Source organism: Hyperolius riggenbachi, chromosome 1 (genome assembly GCF_040937935.1).
Source record: "Hyperolius riggenbachi isolate aHypRig1 chromosome 1, aHypRig1.pri, whole genome shotgun sequence".
Classification (NCBI taxonomy): Eukaryota; Metazoa; Chordata; class Amphibia; order Anura; family Hyperoliidae; genus Hyperolius; species Hyperolius riggenbachi.
Window position 1 is genome coordinate 100,460,056 of NC_090646.1, and position 14,766 is coordinate 100,474,821.

Genomic DNA, 14,766 nt, shown 5'->3' on the forward strand with positions numbered 1-14,766 from the left:
CTGTCACTTCTGTCACATTTCTACTGCCTACTGTAAGTGACAGCAACATAGGAGAAAAGTAATTTATGGCTCATTTTACTCTGGAAAAAAATGTACTTCTTATTTTTATATGTTTGCACATATTTTACATTTTACAGTTTTTTTGCTGTAGTGCCCCTTTAGCTTTTGCTGTAGTCCCCATTGTTACCTGAAGTGGGTACATCTACCAAAGACAGAGAGAAAAGTGAATAAAATCTCTGTTTGTAAAACAGATAAAGTTAAACATCTCTCTAGTCCGTACTGCTGTACCTTGTTTCCTGTACCTAAGACCACCTGGGATCACATTAAATACCTGGAACTGTATGGAAGTCCCAAGGAAAGGAAGTGACAGAAACTCTGTCCAGGCCACAAACAGCAGAAACTAGCCTGACAAAATTATAACCCCTTCCCACTTAATCCAAAACTAACAAATATCGTTCGTCTGGATCTGGGCTTTAAGAAAACACTGTTCATTTAGCTACAAATAGTACTTGCTGGAGTTCTTCAAACCAAATCTGAAACTTGTAGTGATTTGAAAAGACCACCACAGTCTCAAACCAATTACAAATATCATCAAAAGAAACTGCAGGAAAAACCACCGTTGCTATAACCTTCTTTTGGAAAAGGGATTAGCCTAAGAATGATGCTCACCATCCCACTGCTGCCGGTTTACTTTGCCCTTAAAGAGAAACTCCAACCAAGAATTTAACTTTATCCCAATCAGTAGCTGATACCCACTTTTACATGAGAAATCTATTGCTTTTCACAAACAGACCATCAGGGGGCGCTGTATGACTGATATTGCGGTGAAACCCGTCCCACAAGAAGCTCTGAGGACCGCGGTACTTTTGACAGTTTGCCACAATGTAACAAGGTTCACAGACAGTAAATCGCTGTTTACAGCTGTCTCCAACGGCCAAAACAGCATGCAGCAGCTACATAACCTGCCCACAGTAAAAATGTCACCATGTAATAAATGTCAGAATGTAAAATCGGGGAGAGGAAAGATTTTACAATGAGCAAACACTGACTAAATCATTTATACATAATTATTGTAAAAATGAATCACTTTTTTTTATTACACTATTTTCACTAGAGTTCCTCTTTAAATCAAATTTACATATACAAAGAAGGATCATTTCTGAGTTTCTAATACATTTAATGGAGAGTCTTGTAAAGTCATCATGGCTTTTGAAGAGTACTTTTAACATCCCACAATACTCCAGCAGAATGACATAATTTCTTTAACCACTTCACCCTAACTGGACGAAAATTTTCATCCAGTTAGGCTGTGAGCACTCCCGCGGGCCCCCCCGTGCGCGCTCCTGCCGCCGGCCATTAGCCCAGCCATCAATGAAAGGGAATTATAGATCCCTTTCATTGATCGGACTCCCCCGGAGAAAAGCCGACAGCGTCTCTTAAGACGCTGCAGCTTTTCTGAGCTCTGGTCTTCTTTCTTCTTCCTGGGAGCGAGATCGATCACTCCCAGGACTTTTTGACTGTGGCCATCTTGTGGCCAAATAGTAAAACTACACCCCAAACCACATTTTATTAAAGAAATACATTTTTTACACATTTAAAATCCCCTGTTTACCCCCCTCACCAAAAAATACCCACATACAAGTTTTAATAAAAAATAAAATAAAAAAATTACAATAATAATAATAAAAAAAAACATAAATAGTTACCTAAGGGTCTGAATTTTTTAAATATTCATGTCAAAGGAGTATATTAATATGATGTATTAAATTATGAGCTTCTAAATAGTGATGGACGCAAATTGAAAAAATGCACTTTTATTTCCAAATTAAATATCGGCGCCATACATTGTGATAGGGACATAATTTAAATGGTGTAATAAGCGGGAGAAATTGGTGAATAAAGTACATAGGTTTTAATTATGGTGGGATGTATTAATTTCAAACTATAATGGCCAAAAGCTGAGCAATAATGATTTTTTTCCATTTCTTAATATTCCTGTTAAAATGAATTTAGAATAAATTAATTCTCAGCAAAATGTATCACCCACAGAATGCCTAATTGGTGGCAGAACAAACAAGATATAGATCAATTCATTGTGATGAGTAGTGATAAAGTTATTGGCCAATGAATAGGAGGTGAAAGTTGCTCGGATGTAAAAAAAATCTCAACCCTGTAGGCTGAAGTGGTTAAAGTCTAACCAAGGAGACATGATGAGATAAACGTGTAAGAACAGTGCAAAAACAGATTAACTGATGCGGGACTAGGCGTATTTAAAACAACATCGTACTTGAGGCTGCCTAAGCCTGATGCGGTGTAGCTTTAACGCTGCCTGAACCCAACCAGTAGTGCATCCCCGCCAATTCTAAAGACAGCTTAGCTCTGTTACGTGGTCAGGAGAAGTTTTAATTGGCTCCTGATCACTGTGAGCCAATCACAGTGATTGGGAAGTGTAAAAAGAAAAAAAGCCTCGGTTTCTTTAAGGGGCCAGTGGCTACAGTCCAAAAGCAGTTAATAACTAGGGTGTTTTTTTTTATTAAATTTTATTTTGCTCCCTGAAAGACTATTTTCAGGCATGCAAGTGACAGCTTTGGTCTTGTCGGTACCTTGTCGGGAATATAGTACACCTCACTAATTAGCAAATTACAGCCATAAAAGTTTACCTGGCAGAATACAACTTCCAAGGGCAGGGTAAAGACAGAAAAGGTCAATAGTTCATGTATTTTAACTCTAGGACACTTAATAGGCTGCCATTGTGTAGAGACAATAAAACATTCAATCTATTTTGTAAAATTTAAATCTATATACAGCAGAGTCCCCATTATCCGGAATTCAGGTTACGGGAAGTCTAAACTAACCAGCATGCCTGATGGATAACTAGGACAATAGTTTTTGAGGGGTTTGGACATTTCACAAACTTACTGAGCCTCCAGCGATGTCTGGCAGCCTCCCTTCACCTCCCAGAGGCTTCACATTTCACAAACTTACTGAGCCTCCAGCGATGTCTGGCAGCCTCCCTGTACCTCCTAGAGGCTTCACGGCATGGTGCATAGGAGCTAGCTAGTTACCGATCCTGATCCAGATCATGTGACACGCTGACTTGCATGCACGGAGGACGCGGGAAAGTCATTAGGAGCCCAACAGGAGGTACAGGAAGGCTGCTAGACATCGCTGGAGGTTTGGTAAGTATTCGAAAAGAGAAGGTCTGCGCTTTTTTTAGCTGGTTGCTCAAGCAATCGGCAAGCACATATTAGCAACATCCCGGCCAATGCTGGACATTGGGGACTGTGCTTTATATAAATTCAAAATTTGTATGTGTATGTGACACGATCACTCGAAACATCATGACCGATTTCAACAAAATTTGGTGTACACATCCCGTACTACCTGGGAAGATATGTTCTGGTAGGTCTCATGCCCACCCCCCGCACACCTGGGCGATACCACAAACAGCCGATCAGATTTCACCCACATAAATGGTAATAAATCTAAAAGGCTACCCATTCTTACAGCAATAAAGCTATAGTCCCCAAACTATGGCACAGTATGTCATTTGGTAACAGAGATTAAAAATTCAGGGTAGGTGGGCAGAGCATAAAACAGCCAATCAAATTTCAGCAATTCATTTTAAAATGGTCACACAATGACTGAGATCAAAAATCACGAAAATAGGTGGATCCTGCAACAGCCAATCAAAATTCACCTATTGATTTTCAAGGAGAATATTTAAATTGCTTCCATTTTTACACTGTTAAAGAGACTCTAACAAAAAAACATCCCCTGGGGGGTACTCACCTCGGGAGGGGGGAAGCCTTAGAGTTCCAATGAGGCTTCCCCCATCCTTGTAGCTGCAGGCAGTCCAGCGCTGGCTCCCCCTGGAATCCTCCCCGACAATCGCTGGTAAGCGCCGATTTACCTTGCCGGGATCCAGCGCAGGCGCAGTAGCAGCTCTTCCATCGGGTAAGCCGTAAATAGCCAAACCCGACCGTATACAATCTACTGCGCAGGCACAAGAGGACTCACGCCTGTGCAGTAGAGCAGATCGATGGGGTTTGGCTATTTCCGCCTTATCCCGAAGGGAGATCCACTAGTACGTCTGCGCTGGATCCCAGGAGGTAAAATTTATATTGCTGCACTTCGGGGGCGCTGTAGCTGGACAACAGAGGGACAGAGAAGAACGGGGGATGCCTCGTTGGGATCCAGAGGCTTCCCCTTCACGAGGTAAGTACCCCCCAGGGGACTTTTCTTCATTACAGGTTCTCTAACAGCAGAAGACCTCAAACCTAGTACAGTCGGCCATTGGGTGACTGGCTGTAAAATTCCCTAAAGGGGCGGAGCCACAACATCCAATCAGATTATTACCTTGTTAAACTGCTTCTATTCTCACATTATTGATGTCAGGAAACCCAAAGCTCACAAACTTGGTCATTGAGTGACTTTGTCAAAAACTGGGGCGGAGCCCCATCAAATTTTTTCTGGGAAAATGTAATCTGCAGCCATTCTTACACTGTTAATGGCAGGATTCTTAAACTCCCCACAGTTGGTCACTGGGTGACTGGGTTTAATATTCAGGAAAAAGAGCGGAGCTTTCAACAGCCAGTAAAAATTCACCTATATTTAAAACTGCTGCCATTCGGAGGCCCCCTGCAAATCCGATTTGCAATTCCAATTTTCGCCGGATGCGATCAAAAGAAAAAACGCAAAAAAAAAAAGCAGCATGCAGTACCAATTAAAAATCGGAAATCAGAATTGCATTGAAAATCGATTAAAAATTGCAAATCGGAAATCGCATGTAGTGTGCAAGAGGCCTTACACTTAGTGACAGAGCCCTCAAACCTAGTACAGTCGTCATTGGGTGATGTTTCCATTGAAAATTCTGTATTTGAACCCATTTACATTATTGATGCCAAGGATTGTTTTGGGGGGGTGCTTTTTTTTTATCAGACTTTCTTCCAAGGATCTGCTTTGGTCTTCCTTAAGGTGGCCACACACGATACAATAAAATGATCCGATTTTACAGCAATTCGATAAAAACGATCGTATCTCTCGAAAAAAATCGAATGCTTTTTTTTCATTCGACTGAAAAATCCGATTGGATTTCCCGTTTTTTTTTATTTAAATCGATCCGGAATGCCAGAGATTTCTCTTCAATTTCTACTAAAGATTGCATGGTGTGTGTTGGATTGTTAATTTATTATTATACACACCCTAGCAATTTTCTCTGAGTTTCCAATCAGTTTTATCATAATTGAGGAAAAAATTGAACATAGGTTGTGTGGTACATTGGTCATATTTTTGAAATATTACAATCAGTCAGAAAAATTGATTGCAATTCTTAAATTGAACAGATATTTAAAAAAATTGTATGGTGTGTGGCCACCTTTAGGCTCCCTGCACAGTGCATGCCATTCAGATTTTAAAATCTGTGTTTACATCCGATTCCGATTTTTAATCTACTGTATACTGCATGCTGCGTTTTTTCCTCCATTTTTCTGTTGATTGTATTCAGGGAAAATCGGAATTGCAAATCGGAAACGGATTCGCAGTGTGCAGGGAGCCTTAAAGATAAGACAACACAATGAGGAAAGGGGGAGGCAGATGATGACAGGAGCATCATGATCATGGACAGAAATGTTACATGTTCCCTTTCAAACAAGCATGCAGCAGCTAATGCCAGTGTGCAAGTAAGAAAAAAAAACAACAAAAAAAGAAAAAAAAAATAACTTACTCAGACTTGTCCAAAAGAAAGGGATTTTACAACTGCTGAAAACGAAATTGAAAGAGAAACTGTAACCAAGAATTGAACTTCATCCCAATCAGTAGCTGATACCCCCTTTCTCATGAGAAATCTTTACTTTTTCTTGAATACATCATCAGGGACATCTGCATGGCTTATATTGTGGTGAAACCCCTCCCCCTAGGTCCTGACATCATAATGTGGGAATCTTGTTGCATTGTGGGAAATAACAGAGGTTTCCAACTGTCAAGCAACCAGCATCTCCCTTATAGCCTATCACATTGTTAGGGGGTGTGGTTATAGATAACAGTAGTTGGTGCTGTCCGTTTTTTTTTTTTTTTCATGTCTGCCAGTAGTAAAGATGAATACATGCAGGCTGATTGTGGATCAAACAATATGAACAAATTACATGGCGATATCAATCACTTCTTGATCGCTCTTCTATTCTTTGACTTCTCACTTTGCAATGTTTTCATTTATTTTTCTCCCCTTTTCATTTAAAGGACCTCTGTCCTGAAAATCTTAAAACTTAAAATACATGTAACCCTATACAAATAAGAAGTACATTTCTTCCAGAGTAAAATGAGCCATAAATTACTTTTCTCCTATGTTGCTGTCACTTACAGTAAGTAGTAAAAATCTGACATTACCAACAGATTTTGGACTATCCCATCTTCTCATGGGGGGTTTTCTTTATTTTTAAAAGTACTTAGTGAATGGCAGTTGCTTCGTCCAACTGTCAAAGAAATGTAAGGTGAGCAGGGAGGCTGGCCAGCATCTTTGTATAAATCTTTTTTCAGGGAATGTCTTTATAAAGAATAAAGGCCATGCTGAGAAACCCCCCATGAAGAGATGAACTAACCCAAAAACCTGCCGGTTCTGTCAGAGTTCTACTATCTACTGTAAGTGACAGCAACATAGGAGAAAAGAAAATAATGGCTCATTTTACTCAGGAAGATACATACTTCTTATTGGTATGTGTTTTAAATTTTAAGATTTTTGTGACAGTTCCTCTTTAAAGTGCACCTAAGGCAAACCTAAGGTTTAAACCCATATACTTACCCAAGAAGTTCTATGAATGCAATTGTTTTTCTCATCAGTTTATTTTCACTCTAAGTTTACTTTAAGAAAAGTGTCAGTGCAACTCAAGTACACACACAGTATTAGTCTTCTGATTAACAAAAAAAAAAAAAAACCCTTCTAGTTTGCCTTTAAGTCTCTTTGATCTATTAACTATAGAACAAGTGCACAAACGGTCACATATTACACATACACAAATATTTACATGCAAGTAAACATTCTGCACAAATACAGTCTTGACTGCTCATCTATTGTTGTTCACACCTCTAAGTTTATTTTCCCCTCTCATCAGGTGCTTTGTGACACGTTACCAAGTGTGTGGCAGCCCCTGTATCCATTCTCGCTAATCAATGCGCTGCAGCGATTGGCAAATAAGAGCTTATTTCACTGTAATGATGCGTCCAGGCTTCCCTCAAGTCAGGTGGTTACTTGCAGTTAATGATCTGTGACATGCCACACAAGTAGCCCTAAAAAGACGTATTATCCGCTGCATGTGCAACAATATTTGCTTTATGGATGGGTAAATGAATGAAGACATTCAATGTGACTTAGGAGAAAAAAAAAAGTTGAAAGAAATCAAAAGAAAAACTTACAAGTAACATGTTTTCTCTGAATAAAAAGCCTGTGAACATTTTCCATTAATACTTAACCTTTTGCTGGAGAAGTGCAACCACATGTAATGGCTATATCCAGGAAGTCGGAAAGTTACCCATAGTTAATTTTTTATTCGCTGCTATAAACAGAATGTTTCATACTCTTAAAAATATAAGATTGCCAGGCTCTCAAGGATTAGCCATCAAACTCCGGTGTCACGCCGGGGAGATCCCAGATTCCAGCCTGCCGTTTCGGAATTATGTTGCGCTTTACCAATTCCGTACGGGGGAACGACACACAAACAGGAAACAGATACTGATCGCTTTAATTAAATGTACGGTGAACTTAAATCCTGAACGTGTTAAAGCAGGGACGTGGCCAATAAAAACAGGCTTGTCAGTCGAGCCACTAGCGAGTTAAAGCGTACGGGGGCTCCATATCTCCCGTCGCCCTCAGACGCTCCAGACGTTCATGCGTTTTCTGTTTATAATTTTATTTCATTTACTAGACTCAACTTTTGTCCACCACATGTCCACCGTAGATTAACCATTCCCCGGGGGACAATTAGGGTTTTCCCATTTGTTGCAAGAAGACCTGAATATGAAGGACAGGGCCAGAAACAACATTTCCAGCTAAAGCAAAAACAGAAGCACGTTCAGGAAAAAGAATGCTAAGGTTTAGGCAGCATCCTTTTTTACTAGACGTATGCCGAGACGCAAACCAAGAGTGGAATTCACTAAGCTGAGGTGCTGTTAAAAGCAGACCAGTCAAAAACATAAGCAAGTGAAACAGGGCATAGGAGGCACTACATCCCCGGGTGTGACAACTGCATGTAAAAATGATCAATAGTGAAAGTGAAAAAAAGGTAAGTTGAGTTACTCAAATTTCCTACATTTGAGCAAAATAAATAATAAAGTTTCAACAGGAGGGGACTGAGAGGTGCGCATTGGGGGCACAGAGGCATAAAGCAGGGAACATGCCTCTGTGTCCCATCTACTACACTTCCCCCAGTACAATTTAAAGAGGAACTGTAGTGAAAATAACAAAATGAATAAAGTTGCATATGTTTTACAATATAAATACAGTATATTATTTAGTCAGTGTTTGCCCATTGCAAAAATCTTTCCTCTCCCCGATTTACATTCTGAAAAATATCACTGTAAGTGACATCTTTAGTTCTGCCAGGTGATCTGTTTGGAATGTTCGTTACTGAGAGTTCTTTGCACAAAGAGATATTGCTTGCTTGGCAATTGGAAAAGCTGTCATTCCCCACAATGCAACAAGGTTCACAGGCTGGAAATTGTCAGGACCTTGTGTCATGATATAGCAGCTAGTTATGATGTCGGGAAAATACAGGAACAAATTCTATCATTTTTCTATCTGCTATATATTTTGTCAGAGGTGGAGGTATGTCAGCCAGTCTGGCTTTGAAGGTATTGGCAGCTGGCTTCCTGGAGTTCTGCATGTACATGTAAATTGACTCTATAATTGTCTGCTTCTAATTAGGAAACCCTTAATCAGACAGTTGCTTTGAAGCCTATACAGGTGGTCGGACCCTGTAGTCTGAATACTGTCTCAGAGGTGTATTGTGCTTGGGAGCAATTGTCACCTGGACTGGCTGCAGTATGCTTTGACGCAGCTCACCCCAGCCTGAGCCAGGCATTTGCATAGGACATCCTTCTGGAATGTTAAAAGCCTTGCTCAAGTTGTCACCTGGGGATGGGAAATCTCTGTAAAGATCAAAAGTGTACAGGAAAAACCTGGGAAGTTCGCATATCACAGAAAGGGGATGACAAACTGAACAATCAGGGGGTTCAGCAGACGATGATGTCACACGTTGGGGAAATTGCATTAGATTATGGGACATAACATCTATTGCCCGAGGCCCCAAATCGGGCTATAAAACAGCAGCTAGGAGATAGCAACAACGTTAGAACTTCCCCGGCTACTGGCCGGAACCACGTTCTCCCGCAAACAACGTTTAGACCTTCAAGTTGGTAACGTTTTGATCCCCATTTTATTTTTATGCAAATATCCTTGTGTGTATCGTAACTTATTTTGCAACTTTTTACTTTGGTTTTTGTACATCTTTTGTATATATTATTTTCTGCATTGTTCCACTTTTTTTCCTGGAATATTAAATCGTTATTTAATAAGTTTGACTTCTGCTGTACTAAACTAACACTCATAGCCTAGAAGAGACTGAAGTGGTGCTGTGTATAAGTCCATGCCTGATTGTAGCAACCCTACCATATGAGATTGTAATTGCATTGTGTGTATGGGGCACTTCTGCGCTCGACAGCAAAATGGGAAGTCCCGGAGTGGCTAACAGTATCGTTCAGAACGACTGTTAGTGGTTTTGCTTCACTACAGTGTAAGATTGCAATTGTGCGTGTGTGTGTGTGGGGGGGGGGGGCGTTTGTCATACGTTGGCCTAAAGCGCTGACCCAACGTACGAAAACGCCAGTGCGAGTAACTCGACAGCAGAGTGGACGTTTCTAGCAACAGCTAGTGGTGGCAGTGAGAAGTGTTCTGAGGGGTCACAGCCTTGTTTTAGCTTGACTAAGGCTGCTTCCCCTCTCGATCTGGTCGAACCCGCAGTCGGGAACCGTATATGCAGGCGTGCTGCGGGCCGGTTCCTGACACCTTAGTCATGACATCACACTGTGGGCGGGGTTTCACAACAATATCGGCAATACAGAACCCCCTGACACCTATTCGAGAAAAAAAAAAAGATTTTTTTTTTAATTGGAATGAAGTTTAATCCTTGGTTAAAGTTCCTCTTTAAGTATAACTGCTGGTGCTTTAATTGCTGTCCAGCAAGCACAGTGAGGCCTGTGACCCACTAGCAGCACTTTCTAAGCACTTGTGATTTGAAAAGCTCTTGCTAATCTAATGCTATGGGTGATAAAAAAAAAAAAAGTGGGATCACACATATAGCAGCATTACATTAGCAAGAGCTTTTCAAATCACAAGCACTCAGAAGAACACTTATAGTGGGTCCCAAGGCCTACACAGTTGAGAGTTTGTCAATCAAAGATATATTTGATGACTTTATGTTCCGATATCCAAGAATCAGACAGAAATAAGTATAACTGCAGTTGCTGTTCAGCAAGCACAGTGAGGTTGAGAGTTTGTAAATTACAGAATTAGCCCATAACTGTCTGTTCCAAAACCATGTCTTTATTCAATGAGGTATGCTTAACAACTGGCTCATGTGTGCCTGACAGTTTTAGCGTATGGGAGCTAGGATGCACCATAATTAGAAAAACATGACAATTCCAGGATATTGTTACCATGATGCAGATAAAGCCTTCTATACCACTACCTACAGAAAATAAGTGGCAAGACTCAAAGGACCAGGATTGGACTAGTCAGTAGGGACGGTCAATGAGATGCAAACAATTCGAGTCGATGTAAGATTATTATGCTAACTTAGGCAGCTTGAAAATGGTCCAATTAAATCCCACGGAGATTAAAATGGATTGGTCCATTTTCAGGCTACATAAATTTGCATACACAACTTGTAATTTTGATTGGCCAATGATTGGTCAATTTTACCACCTCCATGTAGTATGAGGGCCAAACAGATTTTCAATTCTATGCAGATTATATAGGTAAATGGTCATACTACATGGAGGTGGTAAAATTGACCAATGATTGGCCAATCAAAATTGCTAGTGTGTACTAGGCTTTAGTCCTGCATCGGCTCAGATTTGCACCTAGTCAACCATCCCTACTAGTGAGCATAATCCCAGTGCAGGGAGTGCTTTAAAAACGTAAAGGCGTTAATACCGTACTGTTCATTTGAAACCTATGATCATTAGGCCCCTGTTCACAGTGGTGCAACGTAACGGAGGCATCTTAATGCAGAATGCCACACTGCGATCGTAAGTGTATGCGGCATTCAGAGGGCATTCGATGCAATGCGATCCAATGGACTTCAGTATCCCAGCTCACTGCATGCACTGCGTCACCGCATAGCTTGTTTTGACTGTATGCTTTACTGTATGGGATGCAAGTATAGGTGGCCATTAATGATACAATGCTCCATAGTATTTATCGTTCTAGCAAATGGAAAATAGGCTGCTATCCAATCTGATTGTATTAGATCACAACTTTCCTTCAGTTAGTGGGTCAAAATCATTTTCGATTGAGATTAAGATCAAATCGGACGATCGATCGTCCAGAGAATTCTATCCGTAACGGCCACCTTATTACATAACCTGTGGTGTGACTTTCATGCGGTTGTGTTGAGCTGTTTTTCACAGGGAATGCAGTGCAGCTCCTACTGTGAATGTTCATTAATGTTCCAAGTTTATGAGAGAAAAAAAAAAGAAGACTTAATGATTTAATGAATGTACAATTGAATAAATGGTAACTATTTGTTTGCCTGGTATTTAAGCTTAAAGAGGAACTCCAGTCTAAACAAACATACTGTCATTAAGTTACATTAGTTATGTTAATTAAAGCGGAATATAACCCAGCATTTCAACTTTGCTCTTAAACATTATTTACAGCATATTATATGCAACCAGCATTTTTTTCTTAGACCAGCATTGGAAGGGTTACACACAGAGCTTTAAAGTTCCGTGGATAGAAATGCAGACGCTTCCGAAGGAGTGTGGAATGTGACTCACTCTCTCTGTGTCCGGGAGCTCCTGCACAGTCAGAGAGTGAGTCACATTCCACACTTGTTACATTGTGTTTACTTAAATGTATTTATCTAAACTTCGGAAGCGTCTGCATTTCTCTCCACGGAACTTTAAAGCTCTGTGTGTAACCCTTCCAATGCTGGTCTAGTAAAAAAAAAAATGCTGGTTGCATATAATATGCTGTAAATAATGTTTTAGAGCGAAGTTGAAATGCAGGGTTATATTCCGCTTTGAAATAGACAGGCAATATAATCTCTTACCCACACTGTTTTAAAAGAACAAGCAAATGTTTGATTTCATGATGGCAGCCATCTTTTTGGTTTAAAGGCGGTGACAGGGAGCATGAGACACAGTTCCAACTGTCCTGTGTCCTGAGCACCTCTCTCAGTTGCTAGGCAATGTGTATAACAACATAGGAAATCCCATCATGCTCTGCACAGCATCAGGGAAAAAAAGCCTGGGCTTTTTCTCTTTGATGGGTGGAGCTTAGCAAAAAATGATGCTTTGGTAAGAAAAACAAAGTTCTGATGCTGTGAAACTGTTAAAGAAACACCAAGTCTTTTCAGTTCTGCTGAGTAGATTTTTAGTCCGGAGGTTCACTTTAACAGCCTTGTGGCTGCTTCTCCTATTAGTTACACACAAACCCTGAAAAATGCAGCAGCTAATAGGAATTTTCTCATTGAGGAGAGCTGGGTTTGATTTATGAGCGGAAAGCCGCTGAGGGATTTGCATAGTGAAGTGGCACATGAGATGCGGGCAGTGTGATAAAGGAGCCTGGCAGCGGAATTCTGCATGGATTTGGCTTTGACGTCAGAGGTAACCAGCTGTGGCTAGAATCGGGATGGCTGCTTTGAAGTGGCATAAAGGGTGCAATGTATTCTAGTATGGATTGTTACTTTGTTTTGGAAAACTCCTCGAGTTCCCTACTTGAGTCCATAAATTCTCTGCTCCTGTCTGAGGCTTAACACTGGGGGGAAAATACAACAGAGAAGCACATTTTACATGGCTAAAGAACAAGCAATTCAATAAGCTGACATATTTCACATGAAATGGACACAGATACGTACAAACTACATAAGTTGTTCATTTACAGTGGCACTGGGCTCACAGATCGAATCGCAGCCAGGGCACTCTCTGCACAGAGTTTGTATGTTCTTTCTGTGTGTGTGGGGGTTTCCTCCGGGCACACAGTTTTCCTCCCACATCTCAAAAACGTACAGATACATTAATTGGTTTCTTCTAAAATTGGCCTCAGACTATGACACATACATTACATGACACATACATAGACATATGACTATGGTAGGGATTAGATTGTGAGCCCCTCTGAGGGACAGTTAGTGACAAGACAATATATACTCTGTACAGCATTGCGGAAGATATCAGCGCTATATAAATAATAATTTACTGCAAACCTTTAATACAAACGTCAAATACCTTTAAAAATCATCTTCCCATCTATGTTTCCACTGTTTGCCATATCAGATTTCTGCTGCCTGCATGGGAGCTGCCATCTTGCTGGTGATGTCAGCACTATATGTTGAATATAGAGGGAATTCACAGTATAAGTCTGCTCTGCATAGTTAGGCTTCATTCAGGCTACACCAGATGCACAACATAACCTGAGTGGATACACTGTGCACCGTTGCAGTGCCCATCGATCTATTCACACTACTCCTCCTTCCACTGCAAGGGACAAGTGTCGGTATGTAGATAGGAACTCCAGCAGAAGTATAAGGCTTCCATTGGATTGCAAAAGACCAGTGGGGATCCTTGCTGCACCAGGGAAGATTCTCATTAGTCTGCCACTCCATAAACCAATGAGAATCCTTCCTGGTGCTATGAAGTTTGCCTTTTCTTAATTCAGTAGTGCACAGCTGCATCACTTGAAAAGTTATGTTCCAAATGTAATACTTATGATTTACACTATTTAACATGTTTGCTTTAATAAACTCAGTCCAAGTTTGCAGAATCACTTATGGTTTCCAGCCTCATGGACCTTGGACAATTTGACCTGGCCTAGGTTAAGTCCGTCATCTCTAATGATCTCCGACAAGCATCCTGGCACAAAGCAGGCGCACTGGTAAAAACAGCACCGCCATAGGTGGCAATGTTAACAGCCACAAAGCGCCTGCTATTTGGATCTGAAGTTTGCACAGCTGGTGGCGCCAGCGTCCACTTTTTCATCGCGAAAAATTGTAAAATTGAAAAAAGTCCATGTAAACACATACAAATAAGAAGTACGTCTTGAAGTCCAGTATCCCCCATGAGGAGAAGGGCTAGTCCAAAACCTGTCAGTTCTGTCAGGCTTTTACTACCTGCTGTGCGCAACAGCAACATAGGAGAAAAGTAATTTATGGCTCATTTACTCTAGAACAACAGAGTAATCAAGCAGCTCAGGGTGACCTAAACTACTAGGAATGTATAGGGGGATAAAAGAGACCAAAAAGCCCTCCTACTAAAAAGCAAAGCTTGGTGTCATTTGACTTCTTAAAACCGAACTGCTTGGTTACTCTGTTGTACTGGTCCAAGCCCTATCCCATACAGCCTTATCAATCCTTGCCATGTACCGATGAGGACCAAACGTCCAAAACAGGCTGTCTACATTAAGGGGTTGATATGGCAGTGTAAAATTTAAAGCTATAGGCTTGCTATACACCAGTGGTTCTGGATGCTTGCTTGGCATACTAAGGGTGAAAAGGA

General features: G+C 40.8%; 1 protein-coding gene across 4 annotated transcripts in view; it reads right to left on the reverse strand.

The window, feature by feature from the left end:
- RAB28 (RAB28, member RAS oncogene family) overlaps positions 1-14,766 on the reverse strand; it is a 216,558-nt gene that overhangs the window by 99,408 nt on the left and 102,384 nt on the right. The gene's annotated exons all lie outside the window — the stretch shown is intronic.